Here is a 20,555-nt window from a genome sequence, read left to right on the forward strand (position 1 = left end):
TTGGCCTAAATGGGATTACTGAAGCCCAGGCAACCCGCGGGGGTGGGGTCAGCAGGGGTCAAGATTGCTTCCTGCGCCGGGAGAGGCTTTCGGGCTCAACAGTGACCGTGGCCAGGCAGCGACAAGAGCACAATAATGATGACGATAACACAGCGGTTCTTTCCAGAGCACCCCCATGGGCTGGGCGCAGACGAATGGTGAGGGTGGGTGCTGCCGGACTCTGATTTGCTATCTCCCTCCAGTTGCTCCACAAACAGGAACGGTGCTACCTGGGGCTGCGCCCGCCTCCGGCCTGTGTACACAGACAGGCCAACAGTCCCGGAGAGCCCCGAGCAGGGCTGCCAGGACACACGCCTGCCACCCTCCTCAGTGCAGTGGTTGCCCGAGCACAAAGGGGACACAAAGCACAGCCCTGGAGAGAGGCCACGCCCCAGGATGGCCTACCACCTCCTGTTAATTCAGACCAAGCTCACACCTCACCTGGATACAGACCACAGAGGCCTCCTCCAAGGCCCCCAGCCTCCTGGCCTGCCCTCTCTACCCTGCTTTCAGTGGGGGTAGGCGTGAGGGGGTTTCCAAAAGGCAAATGTAACCACACCACCCTCACTCAAGATCCCTCCATGACTCCCCATTGCCCCCAGGATAAAACCCTGATCATAAGGTCCTTCCAGCCCCTAGCACTTACCTGCTGTGCCCCTTAGTCCCTGGCGGATTTCCGTGCACTTTTCACGCACAATCTCATTTCTTCCCCAAATCCTACCTCTCCCCCCATTCTGCAGACAATTTAACTGAGGCTGGGAGAGGTTCAGTAACCTCTGCCAGTTTCTCAAGTTGGCAGACTCACCATCCTCCTCATCTGGGCTCTGAATCCGTCTCATCCACAGCTCCTGGCTATGCCCGGGAAGGAGAGCCCCGGCACTAGACGCAGGCTTAATTTCCTTTTATAGAAGCACAGGTAATCATTTACGTCCAGCTTATTAAGAGTATCTGTATTCAACACCTCAGCAGGTGTTGGCAGCTCTATCTGCCCAAAGATTCAAATAAAGCTACTTCCTGCCTCTTCTGCGGCTGCGACCATCACCGGGCGACGGCACCTGCCTCCCACCTGGCCTCCCAGCTGCCACCCTGCCCCAGCAGGTCTTCTCTATGTGGCAGTTTTGCAAAACGAGCTTCTGAAAGCATCCTCTGTCCCGTCACTCCCCACTGTCCTGAGGACAGAACCCAAACTCCCCACCTGCCTTCGGCGCTCTGCCATCCAGACAGGCTCCCTCTGCCTCTTCTCGTCCTGGCCACTCCGAGCGCGGTCCGCGGACCAGCAGCCTCGGTGGCCATGGGGCTGGTTAGAAAAGGAGGATCTCAGCCCCACGCGGGACCACAGGCGAGGTGCACCGCCAAGTCCACGAAGAGCTGCTCGATCTACCCCCCACCCCCACCCGGCTCCAGCCACACTGCCCCTCACCGCTGGCTCCTTCTCTCTGACACTTACACGTCACTGTCACTTGGACACATTCCGAACCAGACATGGGCAAATAACTGCCATGTGATTCTCTACCTTCGGGCTCTGCTGGCTTTGGACATACTGTGATGGCAGCGTCTTTGTTTATGTTGTATTTTGTCTCTCTCCCCACACCCCACACCACAGGGTACGCTCTAGGAGGGCAGGCAGAGGGCAGGCAGCCCCGGCACAGAGCAGGCGCTCTGCAGATGGTTTTGGAATGAGTAACAGCCACAGGTATGGCGCCCGTACCACGTGGCAGAAACTCCCTTTACATGGATTATTTACGAGGTGAGACGGGTACTAATTATAATCCCCATTGCACAGATGAGGAAGTAGAAGCACACAGCACAAGGTCTCATAGCTGGTACTGGGCGGAGCAGGGGTTCAACCTGGGGCCGGGCGGGGTAGTGACCTGGCCCCCATGACAGCACCCGCTGCCCCTGCACCGTCCAGGGGGGTTCGACATCGACAAGAATTTCCTAGTGACTGTGCAACAAAATAAAGAATTCTGCTCTTGGCGACTCAGGACCCCTTCACGAGCTTCGTGGACGTTACGTTTTTGTATTCGGAACCTGTGTAGTCAAGGTCTGTCCAGCCTGTGCCCCCGAAGACGGCTGCTAGAAACCCTTTCGCCTGCAGACACGAGTCCAGAAAGAGGCCCAACAGGGAGGATGCTCAAGCTAAGGAGCGGTCACTACTTCTGTGTCCTCGCTCCTCCTGCGACAGCACCCAGCCGGCACCTGTCTATCTTTGGAGACCTAGTCCTTCCTTCTGCGGCCCTTCCCGTCTGCCCTCTGCCTCACCCCACAGAGCACCTACCACGGGGCTACCAGGTTAGGGTTACAATGGGGAGACGGAGCCATGTGTCCCCATTATCACAGCATCAGCACAATCGCTACCTTTTCTTGAGCGCAAGCTTGAGTTAGGCTGCTTTCAAAAGCTACCTCCCTTAACTGAATCCTCAGGACAATCCTTAGGAACATGGGAGTCTCCATTTTTTGCAAATGAAGAACCTGAAGCTCAGAGAGGGGAGGTCATTTGCCCAAGGTCACACAGCCAGTGGGCAAGAGACCTAGAACTTGAACAGTTCAACTCAGAGCGGTCCTGGCATACGGATAAGCCCACTAGCTCATGCTTACTAGTCTCTACCCTGTGCCAAGCATTGAGCCGAGACCTTCACGGCGTGGTCTTGCAACAGCCCCCAGGAGGTGGGTGCCCATTCTACGGATGAGGAAAGTGAGGCTCAGAGAGGCAGACGGACACATCCTCAAGGTCACGCAGGCAAGACGAGGGTCGGGATTTGAATAGTGACATGCTGTGTGGCCACTCTGCTTTCAGCCTGGCATGGTCACACGTTTTTCGTTTGTAAACCAGCCCTCATGGAGTCTCCTGCGGGCGGCTGGACGTCACGGTTTGATGGTTTTCCTTTTATTTTTGTTTTCAATCCAAAAGAAACAGAGCAGCTTGAGAAACCCACACTAGTTCCCAAGATGCGGGCAAAACAAATAACACACACACACAAAATCAACAAATAAGAGGGCTGTTTGTCCACCTGGAGCTCGGTCTGGTCGAGCACCTGCGGTGCCCCCCGCCCCCGCCCCGTCTGAGAGCAGGTCAGCGCGGCGGGAAGCCTGCCGTTCATTTAGACGTGACGGCGACCGGCAGCCTGAATCCCTCCCAACGGGGTCGACAGGACGCTCAGGAAACGGGGACGCGCCTGTGAAGAAGGCACTGAGTTTTTAAAATGGCTTTTGGCCACACCCGTTGTTGCAGGTGCTCTGGAGACTGTCCCGTCACTTCCTCGAAGGCATGAAGGACAACCTCCCACCCTGGAGCCCCACCCAGCTCAGTCACGGACCCGGAGGTGTGCAACCTTCAGGTGGTGGGAAATGAAGTTTACTGGGTGCTGGGTGCCATTCTGTGTGCCGCACACCTACTGACATGGCCACCACGGCCTTTAAGGTTGGTATCGGCACCCCTGTTTTACAGATAAGGAAACTGAGGTGGTGAAGCAATTTGTCCCAAGTCCCACGGCTGGTGGAGCTGGGATTTGAACCTGCTTCTGGAGCCAGTGCACGGTCCCTGAAGAGGGCGCATGTCCCGCCCAATCAGCAATGGATGCTCGTTCCAGTATTCAGGGGTCCTCTGTAGTGAGCCCCACACCACAGAGCTGATGGCAGTGTGGTGCAGTGAAAAGTGTCAGGAGGTGGGCAGCCCCAAGTTTCAGATCCAGCTCCTCCATTTTCTAGCTGTGTGGCTTTGGGCCAGGGACTTGGCCTCTCTGATCCTCAGTTGTTGCTCTGTAAAACAGGGATAAGAATAGCCCCTACACCAATAGGGTTATTATAAGGGTTAAATCAGGTACCAATAACAAGAGCCAACATTTACTAAATGCTTCCCATGTTCAAGGCACTATAAAGGCAGAGGTAGTGCCATCTTCTTCATTTTGCAGGTGAGGAGCTCAGAGAGGTTAAGTCACGTGTACAAAGACACACAGCTAATTGTAGAGACAGGGGGATTTCAGCCTACTAGACTGACTCTGCGCCCAGGCTCCTGACAACTGCACAATGCACCCTCTTATATAATTCAACATGTACACAAACCAACAGGCATGGTGTTTATAACACAACAGCTCCTCAATCCACAGCCAAAATCACTATGATTGGAGGGCGGCCACGGAGACAGAACCGAGAGAGGGCCCGCCTAGTTCTGCCTGATGCCCAGCGCCTGGCAGACGTCTGCAGCCCTACATGGGAGTGCTGCCCTCCGCTGTTCCCGGCATAGCAGGCCCTGTGATGCCTGGCATGTGGCCAGCGTCAGTCTGATGACTGAGGGTGCTTTGTCTGTGGCGTTAGAGCTGGCCTTGGTGGTGATCGGAAGTCAGCCCTGGGACCAGACTGGGACCCCCAGTTGGCCTATGCTAAAAAACAGAGTGACAATAAGTCTTCAACATCTTCAAAAACTCAACTGTCCTGCCAGAAGAGACTTCAGTGGTCAGAGTTTGGGGGTGCCTGCCGGGCTTGGGGGTCAACGCTATCTGTGGCACTAATTGAAAATGCAGATGCCCCTGGGCCCCACCCAAGACTGCTGACTCAGTGTTGCCAGGGCTGGGCGGAGGCATCTGCTCATTTACTTAAAGTATAATTTCTATCTAGAAAAATACACAGATCTTAACGTACAGTTTGACAAGTTGGAACAACCACCCAGATCAAGGTATAGGACATTTCCAGCACCCCAGAAAGTTCTCTGTGTAGGCCTCCTTCCAATCAACTCCCAGCCCCCTCCACCTCGGGCACTAAAGGTGCGTTCTGCCTGTGCCAGATGTTTCTATAAATGGACCCATACCCTTGGTGCTCTTTGCTCAGCCGTCTTGTTCACCATGGCGGCGTCTGTCTGTAACTGGCTACGGTTCCTTTATCCTGCTAAGCAGCGGCCGCTGTGTGGATGGATATACCACAGTCTGTCCGTTCACTGCTGAAGGGGAGCTGGGCCTCTCCTTGTCTGGGCTGCGTGGACCTCTGTGTGAGTGCGCGGGCAGACGTCAGCCTCTCTCTCCATAAACGCCCAGAACTGGGACCCACTGGCTCATGGGGAGAAGCACCTATTTCCATCGTCTCTCCAGGTGTGCGGCAGCCGGCAGGGCGGGATTCCCTGCCTGCTCTGCGTCAAGCCCTCCATCCAGGTGAGCAGGCCTCGGTGAGAAGGCCCTCGGAGTTTACAGGACCTGCCTGGGGTCACAGAGGTAGCGTCCTCCCCAACAATGAACCTTGAGCCATTCCACATTTTGGTTCGCATTTAACTTTGAAGCTGAACCCTCCGGGCGGTTTGTTCTGACGAATGATGTCAGCTTCTCATACCGGGGCTTAAGAACCCATGGAGATAACGCGAGGAGTATTCTGCTTGCCAAGGCTGTGATCATGTCTCGTGCCTCCTTCCCCTCCAGACAGACTGAATGTGCTGACGAGAGTGGAAGCCCTCATAGCCCTTCCTCTAAGTCCCACCAGGGACCCCCCTCCCTGGGTATCAGTGCCAATGTAGCAGAGGCGGGAGAGCAAGGTGGTGGTTAATATCTATGTGGCCTTGCCTGGCCGGTGTGACTCAGTGGATCGAGCGTCATCCCACAGACTGAGAGGTCCCGGTTGGATTCCGGGTCAGGGCACATGCCCAGGTTGCGGGCTCAACCTCCAGTAGGGGGTGTGCCGGAGGCAGCCGGTCAGTGTTTCTCTCTCACATCGATGTTTCTATCTCTCCATCCCTTCCTCTCTCTCTAAAAAAACCCCAAAAAACAATAAAATAAAATCTCTGTGGCCTTAGGCAAGTTGCTTCACCCTCTGAGCCTCATTTTCCCCATCTGGAAAATGGGGACACTGGCAGTCCTACCCCATGATACTGGAGGGAGGATTACAATCTGGGGTACAGTGGTCAGCAGAGCAGCGTGCGGGGTTAGGAAGCAGAGGGAGGAGTAACTTGAGACCAGCTGTTATCCGAGGACCACTTCGTCCCCTAACTTGCAGAGGTAGGGTGGGGACTGCTAATAATGCAGATTCTGGGGGCCCCCTGTGGACTTTCAGAACCAGAGTCTGGTGTGAGGCTCCCCGAGTGATCCTGATGCTCACAAACCCCTTGAACCCTCACCTGAGCGTGGACTGAGGCGGCGCCTGGGGAATCGGCCTGGCCCGAGGATGCAGACAGGCCGGGTGGGACGAGCCAGAAGGGCAGCTGAGGCCTGGACAAGCCGCAGCATGGAAATGGGCCAGGGAGGACCAGGGTCCAATTTACTCCTCCCTCCAGACTGCCTCCCGGACCCAGGAGTTCCAGCCTCATGTGCCTCCCATGGCCCGTGGGCCAACTCGGCAAAGTCCTAACACCTTTGCAAGGGAGGCATTATCAGGCCAGGGCTAAAGTGCTGACTCGGACTTAGGCGGGCCTGGGTTCGACTCCCAGCTACTCCACTTCCTGGCTGGATGAACCTGAGTTCAAGGTCTTCACAGCTCAGCTCGAAGTAATTGAAGCTGAGCCCTAAAGGCAGAAAGAAAAGTAGTGCTTCTCTGATGGAGCCGTCAGGGGCACGCATGGGCTCGGGCACTTAATCCCAGGCCGGGCACCCTTCACGCGGTCAGTCCTGACTCGCTCCCCTTAGGTTTGGGGACGCAGCTGGTGACTCCTGACAAAAGAGAAGCAGTCCCCACTCACAGGGCCCCGGAGCAGAGGACATGGCTCTCTCCTACTCCTGGGGAACGGCCTCTCCCCCTTTTACGTCTCAGCTGTAATCCATCTCCTTCTAGATGTTCCCGCTCTGTCACTAGTTTAGCTAGGGACAGCTGGGCAAGGGGTCTCCCGACAGCCAGGAAGGCCCAGCTTTGCAACCTGAGCAAGGGCGGGGAGCAGCGACCTCACTGCACCGAGCCTCAGCTTCCTCATCTGGAACGCGGGCGTCATGCTTTAGGGCATTAGTATTCCCTCCCAGGTGGCCTGGGTCCCCTCCCTCCTGCCAGGGACTGTAAGCCCCATGAGGACGGGACCCATGTAGGACAAAACTACACAGGCGTAGGATGGTCTCCGGCGCCCGGACCAGGGAGGCGGCTGATAACTGTTCCTCAGGGCTCCTCCCCGGTGGCCGAGAGTTCTTCACGGTGAAAGGAGGTTCTCGGGGGAGTTTAGGGCACGCCCTGGCTCTAGGTGGCGGGGCAAGAGCAGCCTGCACGGGCCAGAAAACTCTTACTCCACCTCCCCCTCCAGCCTCGGCGCACTCAGCTCTCAAGGGGTCTCCCCTGAGGCCCTTAGGACGGGTGGAAGCAGGAAGGACCTCGGATTCATCCCATCTGAGCCCCTGGTACTGGGAGGGGACATTCTCATCCACATGTGACAGACACCCAGAAAGGGGGGCCCAGAGGGACTCTGCCCGAGGTCCTCGACAGCAAGGAGCCAGGCAGGACTAGAACCCGTGTCTCTAAAGCTCTAACATCAGTGTTCTTACATTTGCCACCTACTGGGGTATAAGTCAGGATGTCTTAACTAAAACAAACAAACAAAAGAACCCAAATATGAAACAGAATACACCCCGCGCAGAAGCACTCTGGGAGCGGGTTCCAGAGAGACCACTTCCAAAGCCATTCCCACTGGAACACACCAGCGGGCCGTCCTCCATTCTCCAAGCAACCGCCTGTGCAGCGTAGCTATTTCCCCAGAAAGAGCTGTTTCTGTCCGGCCGTGTCCCCGCTGGTGTATGATCATCCACGTCACTCCAACCTCTTCCGCCCCCCACCTCCTCCCATCCACACCACCACCCCTCCCTCTCTCCCCCGGACTTCCTCTTGACCGTGCGAGGGTACACCAGTCTCCCGGTGACCTGGGCCGAAACCCCGTGACCTGGGGCGTCCTCTGCCCTGCTTACTCCACCCCTCAACACATGCACACGCCCAGGTCTCCAGCTGGCAGCCCGAGGGCTGTATCTGGCCCGTGGGCACAGCTTACTTAGCCTGTGAAGTACTACTTATTTCATATCATATAGTAACGTAGCATTGAGGACATGGATCTGGATACTCTCATTTCTGACACGTGGAAACTGGTAGCCCTGGCCCACGTCCTCACGTGGGATAAGCAGCCGGTGTGTCACGGGCCGACGGAAAGGGCCAGCCTTCACTTTGTTAGTCTTCGCTTCTCCCTGAAACACGTCCTCGTCCGGGTGCTGAGACTCAGCAGGACCCTCCTGCAGCCACAGCACCAGGCCAGCCAGCTCTGGAGGGCTGCCGTCGTGGGGGACAGACCCACGGCCCAGGCAGCGACATCACAGGGCACGTTTACTGCAGGTACAAACGTTTGGGGAGCAGGCTCTCACTCTGATGTGAAAACAACATCCAGCGTCTCTCAGAGTTACCCATCTCACTCCCTAGAGACGTGAGCTTGATGCCTTGGCCACGAGGGGCGAATGCGCTCCCGAATCCCGAGTTATCCCCACTTCCCAGTGCTGAGGTTACCTACACTCTTGTTTCTCACCATAGCGTAGCGGTTAGACCTGCAGACGCCAAAGCAGGCTGCCTGGGGTCACGCCCCAGCCCCACCGCTTACTAGCAGGGGGGGAGCCAAGTGCTGGAGATGAAAGAAGCTGGGGTCCCAAGGACTATGTGGAAAGGGGACCCGACTTCACACCCAACACATTCAATTGTAACTGTGACCTGAGGAGCTTATGCCCTTGAGATGTGGGATTGTTTGCACAGTAGTTAGCATATTCCTGCCTCGGTTTCCCCAAGTCCTAGAACTGTTAGGAGTTAACACATGCAAAATGCTTAGGCTAGTGCCTGCTGCAGTTGTTACAGAAATGTAAACTATCAGAAATAACTTGTAAGGTCAGACCCGGGATTTGCCTCCTCCAGGGCCACCAGGGCCACCTCAAGACAAGGATGATGGGAAGGCTGGCTGACCAACCCCCCAACTCCATCAAGCATATTGACCCCATCATGGATATTTCCCCAAACATCTGTGACTTTCGTCACTAACCGGATATGTCTCTGCCCCCCAGGAATTTCCCTAAACTCTTTTTTGAATATTTTGAGCCTGAAACCCTCTTATAGGAAGCACATTTGTCTGCTCCCATCCGTGAGAAGTTCCCAGGAGTTGGGCAACTCCATCCTGGGTAAGAACACATGTGCTCTGAAGCTGCTTACACGCTTCCCCACATGTGATTAGTCAGCAAAACGCGCAGGGCTGACCTCCACGAACCCCATTAACTTCATCTCCGAGGGCTCAGCCGGGCACAGGTCCCTCGGCCCAAGACCACACTGCTCAGTCCAAGGCTCCATTAGCTTCCAGCCACAGAACTAAGGACCACTGATCCACAGACTCAGAACTTGTACCCCCAGCTAATTACATATACTTTTATCCCCACCATTTATCTGGAAAAGGTTGCTTTTCTCATACCTACGAGTCATGGTTTTCCTTTTTTCTTCTTTTGTTTTTGTGCAAAGACCCCTTTGAGAATCTGATGAAAGCTACTGACCCTCCACAGACAAATGCAGAGATGGAAGGTTTAATAGAACTTCAGGTGCGTAGGGGGTTCTTCTAGGCAAACTGGGGGCCCTGATATGAGTTATTACAAGCCTAAAATGACCCAACAATTTCATAACAATCCTGACTGTGATACTTTATTGCTTTGGTTACCAGAGGAACAGCTCAGAGCAGCATTTAGAAGCATCTTTATCTGCACAGAAAATTTCTGGAAGCATGAATACCTCTGGGAAAAAGTACAAGTGGGTGGGGGGGTCTGCAGTGGGAGGGAAATGTATCTTTTTTGTTGCTTATCCTTTTTACATTGTTTTTTTTACCATGTGTAAAAAAAATTAAGCGAATTTTTTAATTAAACAAATAGAGTTAACACGAAGTTATTTAAGTGAAGAACTGTATACAATCCATTGTTACTTCCATGCCCATGCCATGGTGGGGGGGGTCACAGTGGGGAAAAGGTCAACTTACTACCTAGAGACTCGAACCCACATCAGCTGGGAAAGACAAAAACCACAACGTTCAACGTGGGTCACTAAAGTTACAAATGGGAGGGGAGTGTGTTCTTAATGTTCCATTAGGTCCCTACACAGCTGTAGTGCTAGGGGTGGGAACAGGCCGAACCTTCTTAGCGAAGGGGCGGGGGTGCCCACATAAGCAAATCGAAGCTGAGCGAGGCTGGAGGTGATAAAGATGGGTAAACATTAGAACAATGCTGGGGTGATCAGGGGGGCATGGGGCGGGGCTAAAGAGTTCCCGATATGAACCACCCCCTCGAATTCAAAGAGAGTTGCTCTGTATTAAATGGGTCCAATCCCATTAAACTGTCCTTTCTGTGGGTCCTCTGTAGAGGGGCCAGGGCCCCACATTTCCCAAGCTGCGGGAGGACTCCATGCGGCCACAGGTGAAGAGCCCCCGGTTCTGTGCCGGGCATGCAGTAGGTGCTCAGTGAGAGTCCACCCCGCCACCTCCCTTCCCTGCGTCATCTGCAGGAGACCATCTATGCTCGGCCACTTCGCATAAAGATGACATACATGCTCCCTGCAAACCCGGCACTCCCGCTCCGAGGTGTTTTCCTCAGAAGAATAAAACACTTAACTTCATCCTAAAACCTGAATGCTAATGTTCACAGCGGCTTTAGTCATCATCACCCAAAACCAGAAACCTCCCACATGCCCTTCCACGGGTGAAGGGGCCATGCGTGGTGCACTGTACCAAGGAACACACGCATTGTGGAGGAATCTCACCCCGTGATGAGTCACTGCGTCCCCCAGCATGACCCCATTCATATGACACCCTGGAAGAGGCACCCTGAATGGACGGCAAACATCAGCGGGTGCCATGCACAGGGCTGGGATAAGGGCTGACCACAAGGGGCAGCACGGGGGAGGGGGGGCTGATGAACCCTCTCTGAATCTTGATTATGGTGGCGGTTACAAAATTGTCCTCATTTGTCAAACTCAGAACTGGACGTGAAAAAGGGTGAATTTTACTGTTTATAAATTAAATATATATGTAAATATTAGATACATATATAAACATAATGCTGGGAGGATCGCCAGCTCAGGTTGCTATAGCAAAATGCCAGAGACTGAAGGGCTTCAATAACGCACATGTATTTCTCACGGTCCTGGAAGCTGGAGGCTCCAGATCAAGGTGCCAGCAGATCTGGTGTCTGGTGAGAGCCAGCGTCCTGGCTCGTAGGTGGCTGCCTTCTCACTGTGTCCTCGCATGGCCTCTCCTTGGTGATCTCGCTCTTCCCTCTCTTCTTTATTAAGGGCACCAATCCCATCATGACTGTCTCACTCTGGTGACCGAATCTAAACCTAATCACCTCCCAAAGATCCCGCTTCCTGATACCATCGCCTTGGGGGTTAGGACTTCAACGAAGGAATTTGGAGGGGGCACAATTTCAGCCCAGAAGAGGTTGTTTTCACGGCTGCAGACGAGGGAGCGGCTGCGGGTTCTGCCTCGCCCCTATTTTGGCGTCGTCAGTCTAGGACGGAGGCCCAGATGCTCAAAATTAAAGTTGTAAAAGAACCACCTGGAATAGTGGCTCATTTCTGCAAAGCCCTCTGTGGCTTACAAAGCAACTTAAGTTGCCCTTGGGGGATCCACAACATAATTTGTATTTAAATAATTTTTTTTTTGTACGTGCCCCTAGCGGGAACCAAACCAGGGACTCTCTGGTCCGCAGGCTGATGCTCCAACCGCTGAACCAAATCGGCCAGGGCTATTTAAATCATTTTTAAAATCATATTTATTAAAAAGCATTTCCTCCTGTTATATGAACAATACTTGTTTACTAAACAAAAATTCATAAATCTAGATTAACAGACAAATTTATAATCATCAAATTACCTCACCATCCATAATTACAGATAACATCTATGATGCTGTTCAGGCTTTCTTAATGTATTTTGCAAACAAGCATACTTTTTTTTTTTCCAAAAATGAGATCTTACTGCAATACGATTTTGTGACCTAATTTTAATTATCTTGTTACTTTTTTAATTTTAGAGAGAGGAAGGGAGAGCGAGAGAGGGAAACATCAATGTGATAGAGAAACAATGATCGGTGGCCTCCTGTATGTACCCCAACCAGGGATGGAACCCACAACCTGGGTATATTCCCTGACTGGGAATCAAACCTGCCACCTTTTGGTGTACGGGATGATGCTCCAACCAATGGAGCCACATCGGCCAGGGACCTAATTTTAAAAATGTTGTTATGTAATGACAATTTTTCACATCATCAGTATTCATTTAAACCATAATTTTTAGTGGTTGAAGAATATTCCAGCACATGGAAGACCCATAATTTATATAACCAATCCTCTATTGATGGACACATAGTTGATTTCTAATTTTATTGCTATTATATAAAAAAAAAATAACAGTGTTGAAACCAACTTCTTACATAATCATGTTTCCTCCGGATAAATTCCTGGTACTGAAACGGCTGTGTTTTCTACAGCTTTGGACGTACATTTGCTCACTGTCTACTTTATACTCCTACATGAGCCTGTGTAATCACCTCCCAGCGTTAGCATTCTTTTTTGTTGCTGTTAATCCTCACCTGAGAATATTTTTTCATTAATTTTTTAGAGAGAATGGAAGGGAGGGAGGGAGGGAGGGAGAGCGAGCAAGAATAACATCGATGTGAGAGAGACATATCAATTGGTTGTCTCCTGCATGACCTTGACTGGGGCTGGGGATCGAACCTGCACCCTAGGTACGTGCCCTTGACCGGGAATCGAACCCAGGACCCTTTGGTCTGAGGGCTGATGCTCTAACCGCTGACATTTAAATGATGACATTTAAAATGTCATATGTGAAAAACGGTGCTGTTTTAATTGGCATTTTCTTTAATACGATGAGATTAGATGTTGTCCCCCAACCCAACCCCCCGCCCCCCGCCATGTGCTTGTTGGCCAACAGCATTTCTCCTCTACCCATTTCTCCACCAGGGCCTCCAGCCTTCCCTTACTGATGGGAAAAGCTCTGTGTGTGTCAGAAAACAGCCCCTTGTCTGCCACGTGTTACAAATATTCTCCAATTGATCATTTGCTGTAAATTAAACACACTGTTTCTAAATGTATCATTTTCAATCCTTTCTTTTATAATTTTACCTTTACCATTACGTTTTAAATTTTTTTTGTTTTTAATCCTCATCCGAGGACATTTTTCCATTTTTTGTACAGACAGAGTGGGAGGGAGAGAGAGGAAGAGAGAGAGAGGGAAACATCGATGTGAAAGGGACACATCGAGTGGCTGCCACCCGCACGACCAACCAGGGCCGGGGACAAACTGCAACCGAGGTATATGCCCTTAGCGGGAACCGAACCGGGTCTCTCTGGACCGCAGGCGGACGCTCTAACCACTGAGCCAAACCGGCCAGGGCTACCATCACGTTTTAAAAGCCCCTTCCATTCTGGCCAGTTAGTTCAGTTGGTTAGAGTGTCATCCCGATAAACCAAGGCTGCAGGTTCGATCCTGAGCCAGGGCACATACCAGAGGCAACCAACGAGTGCATAAATTAGTGGAACAACAAATCGATGTTTCTCTCTCTAACATCCATCCATCAATCAATCAATAAAAATTTTTTAAAAATGTTTAAAGCCCCTTCCGAAAAGGGGGTCTAGTGTCTTTATAGTAGAGAAACCTTGAGACCCCACTTTACCTCACTGACCAAAGTCAGCATCACCAGTAAGTCAGTCATGCTGACATCATGTATATCCTGTCATGAGGCAGTGAAGACGGTTCACCTCTGTTGTTCTTTCCTAAAACCCCAAACCCCATGGTGTCCAATCATGAGAAGGCACCAGAAAAAACCCCAAAACCCCCAATTGGGAGACATTCTACAAACTACTGACGAGTTCTCTTCAAAACTCTCTAGATCAGGAAATTCAAGGCAAGATTGAGAAACTGTCACGGACCAGAACAGACGAAATAGAAACGACCAAATACAAAGTGGTCTCTTGGATGGGATCCCAGAGCCGCAACACGGCCGTGGGAAAACTGGTGAAATCCAAATGAAGTCTGTCATAGTGTTAGTAGAGATGTGACTCGCTTCCTTTTTCCAAAGCTTTGAGTGCTAAGTTTCTTCTGCCCTTCCTTTGATCATCACCATAGTCTTTGCCTCGAGAGACATAGCAACGTTAGCAAATTTCTCTTTAAGGTTTAGTGTTAAATATTAAATGTCTTCCCCCATTTTAGTTTTACGTGATTCTGCCAAGAAAAAATGAAAGGAAGAAAGAAAATCCAAGTTATCTGGAGCCTGGACACACTCCCACGCAGAACTAGCCGGCGGCGGCGAAGTTGGTGACAGACAGAACTGGGTCGCAATGGTTTCCAAAAGTGCGCGACAGAGCGGGTGGCCGACTCCAAGCCAGCTGAGGAGGTGAGGACGGGGGAGGGGCACTGTCTTCCAGAAACAGAATTTCCGGAGTCCCAGTCCATCATTCCCACGGAATGGTTGGAGGAGGGGTACAATCGCAACAGGAGCTTCCAAGTACGGGTGCCAGGGCACAGAGCTGCCTTGCTGAGCAGGGGCCCCCGAGGGGGCACAGCCACGCGGCCCGCCCCTTCCTCGGGAGGCACCCGGAAAGTTTATCCCCCACCCCAGGTGGGGAGGTGGGCTGAGGCCCGGCTGGCACTGAACTCTCTAAGAGTTTTCTTCTAGAAACAACTCAGGCTTCCTCTCACGGAAGCTGTTTGTGGAAGCCCTGGGGAAGCTCCCACCCCGCCGCCTCCCAGCTCCGGGAATTCCTGAAGGCTGGAGACCCCGCAGGACAAAGGCGCCCCGCCCCGGGGACATGGGGAACCTGATGCCACCGGAACCGATGTCACACTTTCCAGGAAGAAGTCCTCAGGAATTCGAGCAGCACAGAGGCCAACTCCAGAGATGGGCATCACAGCCATGGGGCAGAGCCAGCCCACTGGCCCAAGGTGGCGGCCTTGGCCATGCCCTCGGTGACAGTCAAGTACGTGCGGGCACGACAGGACTCAAGGCCCGGGAGTGGCCCCACTGTGCCACGGTGATGTGGACATGCCAGCGCGCAGACGATGGGGGAGCAGTGACGGAGTCACAGAGCCACGGGACAAACCAGTAGAGCGAATAACCCAGTTTGGAAAAAGTCGGAGAGACTTCCTCGGAATGACGGCGGATGGTGCGAGAGCCAGGAGAAGCCGAGGCAGAGCGTGGGCCCGAGAACACCCCGAGAGCCGCCTTCTCCTGCAGGGGGCCGGGAACTATATACTTGCTCTGAGCATGGTCAAGATTCCCAGAAAGAGAAACAGCACAGAACCAAGCAGATGGGTCCAGATGCTGCCGGTCTCCAGATGGGGAAGATGCTCTCGAGGAAGCCACAAAGGGGGGCAGGCGGGCTGTGGCCGAGCAGCCGGCAGGCGCTGTCCTTCGGCCGTCAGGAGTGTGTCATAGGGGTGACCCGCCAGCGTCCCTCCCAGACCTTATACACGAACGCCTCCATCCTTTCCAGCATGGTGGGCCTGCAGGGGACCTGTCGAGACCCGCACCGCCTCCTCCTGGGGCACTGGACATGCCTGCCCAGCCTGGGTTGGGTTGGCAATTCCCCATTTGCCCTTCTCTTCCAGTAGGGGTCCCAGTCCAGCCAGCTCCCCCGTGTCAGCTTCCCTGTTCCCGGCAGGAGCCCAGTGCCCTGTGCCACCACGGGTATTTTGTGACAAGGCAACCAGCTGGTACCTCCGTACCCTGCAGCTTCAGCTTGGGGGCGGGCTGGGTGTCTCAGCCCCAGGGGACAGACGTGTCCCTGTGTCGGTAGACAAGCCGCCAGGTGACAGGCTCAGCTGTTACCAGCTGAGGTACATCCTGCGGCCGAGCACCCTGATTTTTACCGTCTCTGTGCTGGAAGGGGCGCCCGACACACGACCGCCGTGAATGTCTTAGTGAAGGGTCTCTGCGCTCTTTTGACAACTTTTCTATAAATGCAAAATTATTTCAAAATAAAAAGTTTGATGTTTTCAAAAAGTTCTGACAAGGGCAGAGAGCAGCAGCCTAGGCAGAAAAGCAGAAGGAACAGGAAGAAAAAAAGCCATCGAAGTTCACGGCACACGGAGGGCGGAGAGAAGTGGGGGTGGGAAGGGGTTCCTGGTCCCTTGTGACCAAGGCTCGGGGTGGGGGGAGGGGCTGGGCAGCAGAAATGGGTCTGAAAAGGTAAACTAAGAGTGAACTTGGCCCAGACCTACTCCTACAGGCCCCGGGGATGCAGCAGAGATTTAGCTCGGTGTGTGACATGGTTGCTGGTTTGTTATATTACTTGTTTGTTTCCTAATTTACTGACTCCTCCTCCTGCCTAATAGGGTGCAAGCTCTGTTTCCCCCAGAACACCAGGTCTACAGAGAGAACTCAGTGGATACTGATTAATGAGTCTCGCTTCCAAAAGAACTTTTAAGGATAAATTATATAAACGGTTTCCCACCCCTGCCCTTCACATCTAGTATCAGCCAGTGGATGGAGCTCTTTTCCACCTCGGGGCCTTTGCACAGGCTGCTGCCTGTTCCGGGTGCACCGTCTTCTGCTGGCCTCCTCGGATTTCAGCGCAGACTTCACTCTTGGAAAATCCTCCCTTGACTCTCCAAGTGCGAGTGAAACCTTCTCCTCCGGGCTCCAGGACTTCCTCCCCACTGCCAGCTGTATTGTAATGGCCCCTCCACCGCAAGGACCACCCACTGGAGGGCTGGCCCCCTCTAGTTCGCCTCTGGCTCAGTGACCGGCACACAGTGCCTACGAGCACATTCGTTTAAAGTGACAGTTTGTGGAGAGCCAAAGATGACTTTGCCTGTATAGTATGATTTCTGTCTAGCACTGCTGAAAACAATGACCCAACGGCAACTCCAATACATAATTGCCACCCTCCACAGGGCAGCTGTCATAGTTGGGGTCTGGAAGTGTTTTGGGTTTATCATATCCCCCCCCTCCCTGTAGCAAGTATCAACAAAGATGCCCGAGCCCTAACCAACACAAGCCCTGCCAGGGGGTGTGGGGAAGCTAAGCAGACTCCCTCTCTCTCCCCCAGACCCGATGGAAAGAGAAAAAGTGGCAAAGACATAAAATTCACCAGGAATTAGGACCACCTGGTTCTACATCATGACCAGAAGAAACAGCAGAACCTTCCGAAGACATCCAGAACTACACATCATAGAAGACCGTGATCTTTTTATTTTAATTCCTCACCCGAGGATACTTTTCTATTTATTATTAGGTAGAGTGGGGGCAGGGAGACATCGATGTGATAGAGCCACATCGACTGGTTGCCTCCTGCAGGACCCGACCAGGGCCGGGGACAAACTGCAACCGAGGTACGTGCCCTTGACCAGAATCAAACCTTCGACTCATTGGTCTGCGGGCTGACGCTCTAACCGCTGAGCCAAACCGGTCAGGGCTAAGACCATGATCTTAATGAAAGGCACTTGAGTTCTCATCCTGGATCTGCGAGGATTTGCTGGGGGGACACTGAGCCCTTCCTCCAGAGGCTTCCAATAGTGAAGGGGGCACACTACAAAAAAAGAAATGCCTTGGCCGGTTTTGCTCAGAGGTTAGAGTGTCGGCCTGCGGTCCAGAGAGACTCGGGTTTGGTTCCCGCTAAGGGCACGTACCTCGGTTGCAGTTTGTCCCCGGCTCTGGTTGGGTCGTGTGGGTGGCAGCCACTCAATGTGTCCCTTTCACGTCGATGTTTCTCTCTCTTTCTTCCTCTCTCTCCCTCCCACTCTGTCTGAACAAAAAAATGGAAAAATGTCCTCAGGTGAGGATACAAAAAAAAAAGAAAGAAATGCCAAAATGGGCTTGCCAGCTCTGTGATGAGTTTTATCCAGCCCTTGCTCCTTCTCCCCACAGTAAGCCTCCCTACACACGCGCGCGGTGGTGTCCACTGGTTATGCATACCAGGATATTGCATATATGCAATTACAAGGATATTATTCCTTGATTATTTTCGATAGAGCGGAAGGGAGGGAGGGAGGGAGAGAGAGAAACATTGATGTGAGAGAGACACATCGATTGGTTGCCTCCTGCACAACCTCAACCGGGGATGGAACCTGCAACCCGGGTTCATGCCCTGGACCGGGAAATTGAACCCTTGACCCTTCGGTCCGTGGGCCGATGCTCTGACTGATGAGCCACACTGGCCAGGGCATGCAGATTCTTTTAAAAAGGATCTTTTGCACCCCCAACATCTGGAATTTTGCAAGCAGAGTCTCCTTCCATTTGGCCTTGCCTGCCTCCCACCACTTAGCGCTGTCCCTGCAAACCCTGAGTTGCTTCTGGGACCCATCCAAGGAACCCCCAAGTTCTCCCAGATCACAGAATAAAAACCAGTGGACTGGAACAGAGCTACTTAAGGTTCTTACCACGCTGTTGTAAATAACACAGGAATAAACTCTCTATTTGGTGTACTCACAGCTGTAAACCTGCTTTTGCCCACCTCTGTACTTTCTGGTGACTCAGTGCGGACCCACAAACACATCACTGAGATGACATTTGCATGAGCGTTCTCCTCTCACGATGGAAAATGCACTCTTGTTTTCAAGCCTGCGTTCTTCTATTTCACTTTTAGAAAGCCAGCGCGAGACCACGTATCTGATTTAAAAACTCACTCATAAGTCGCCGCCCCCGCCCGTGACCCTTAGCCCAGGGAACCTCCGAGATTGCTTCCAGGACTGACAACCTACACGGCGTCAACCAAGCTGGGATCCCGTTAGGGGATGAGAGATGCCAGGAGGCCCTGTCCCCAAGGTGGAGTGACAGGCCTCATCACCTGGGTAGGTAACACATTCTCTGCACCTCTTTGCCACTGCAACACCTGTTCACTAAGAGGCAGGGTTTGGCCCTGGCTGGTTTGGCTCAGCGGTTAGAGCGTCAGAGAGTCCCGGGTTCAGTTCCCGCTCAGGGCACGTACCTCGGTTGCAATTTGGCCCCGTCCCGGTTGGGGAAGTGTAGGTAGCAGCCAGCTGATGTGTCTCTCTTGCATCGATATTTCTCTCTCTCTTCCTCCCTCTCTCCCTCCCGCTCTATCTGAAGGTAAATGCAAAAATATCCTCGAGTGAGGATAAATAAATAAATAGATACGAGGCAGGGTTTGGAGATGAGCAAATCACACACTGAATTTTCCAGGGAGCCACACTGGCCCCTCCATGCCTAATCCTGGGGAGATCTGGGGCAACGGATGAAGACAATGAGCTGGGGATACTTGGCTGGGTTAAAACCAACACAGCGAAAACTCAGAAGAAATGACGCTTTCTCCCTCTCTCTGTATAATCTTTGGGTCTCATCCATCCCACCTGATGGCTGACCTCCTCCAATCTAAGAGGCTCATGGAGAACCGGTTTTGCTTTGATTTTATAAACATAGCTCTTTTCCAAGAACCCACACCTGTGCAGGGGAAGGGCCTCCAAACTCCCACAGTGCTGCGTAATGTGCATGGCTGTGCAGAACGCGGGCCACGGGAGTGTTTTAAGGAGCCAACAGAGAGAGCGGGCTCCTGAGTACCTTTCAGCCATCAGATGGCGGGAGCACGTGAGGCCGGCGGGTTGGAGCCAGTGTGCAAAACTGTCGCACGGGGAAAACACATGTCATGGGGATGCTTTGAAAAACCAGGACAGGACATGGCAGTGCAAGCAGACCAACAAAACACCTAAATAAAACCCCACAAACCAACAGTGGCTGCCAGCATACTGTGATGGTTTCCTCCCAAGTTTTTTTACAACGAACATGAACTTCTTTTGTCATCCGGGGATGAAAATGATGTTTAAAGCCTGTTTATCCAGAGACACATTTATAAAGCATAGCTAAAGAGCGGCAAATACATTTAACCACTACCTACCCCCACCCCCCACCCCCGAAGTAATGCCAGCTTGAATGGACAGAAATGGAAAATGTCAAGATATATAGTCCCTGACGTGTGCCCCCTTTTCCTCCAGGGGCCTCAGCATTTACTCCTGGACATGTCATGGCGGATGCCTCCAAAATAGCTGGCAGCGTGGAGTGAAGGGGGAGAGAGGGGCTCTTGGAGGGGGACAAGGCACTGGGCTTCTGTTTTCTTTTTCCAAGAATCATCCTCAAAATCATTCAAGACAGAATTGGGAAACTTGGGTTCTCACCCTGGCTCTGATCTCAGGCAAGTCCTGGGCCTCGGCTGTCCCGTTCGTAAACTAAGTAGCTCAAACTTTCTCATGGCTAAGGTGCCTTCTGGCTCCACTTTCTAAGAGCTAAAGGGACCAGCATTCAGGTTTAAGGCTGCTGATTTTGATAAATCTAGGGCAAGAGAGAATAAGGAGACTTTCAGCTACTCAGACCAAGTAAACAACACCGGATAGGAGGTGAGGGCCAACCCAGCAGGCCTGTGACATGGGTTGGGGCTGGGGGGTGGGGGTGGGGTCGAGAATCAGCCTGAGGCCTCCACTGAGACCCTCAGAGAGCCACCTCTGGCCCGTTCCTGGGGCTGTCCTGGAGGGGCAGGGCAGTCTGGCCCGAAGCAGGGAAAACCAAACAACTGACCTGTTTTGGGGGAGCCAAAGCTCCC

The 20,555-nt window shown here is 52.7% G+C and overlaps 1 pseudogene; it reads right to left on the minus strand.

Annotated features, from left to right (window-relative positions):
- Positions 1-14,977: 14,977 nt before the first annotated feature.
- LOC118626831 lies at positions 14,978-17,161 on the minus strand (annotated as a pseudogene).
- Positions 17,162-20,555: the final 3,394 nt, after the last annotated feature.

This window comes from Molossus molossus, unplaced genomic scaffold, assembly GCF_014108415.1.
Source record: "Molossus molossus isolate mMolMol1 unplaced genomic scaffold, mMolMol1.p scaffold_m16_p_12, whole genome shotgun sequence".
Classification (NCBI taxonomy): Eukaryota; Metazoa; Chordata; class Mammalia; order Chiroptera; family Molossidae; genus Molossus; species Molossus molossus.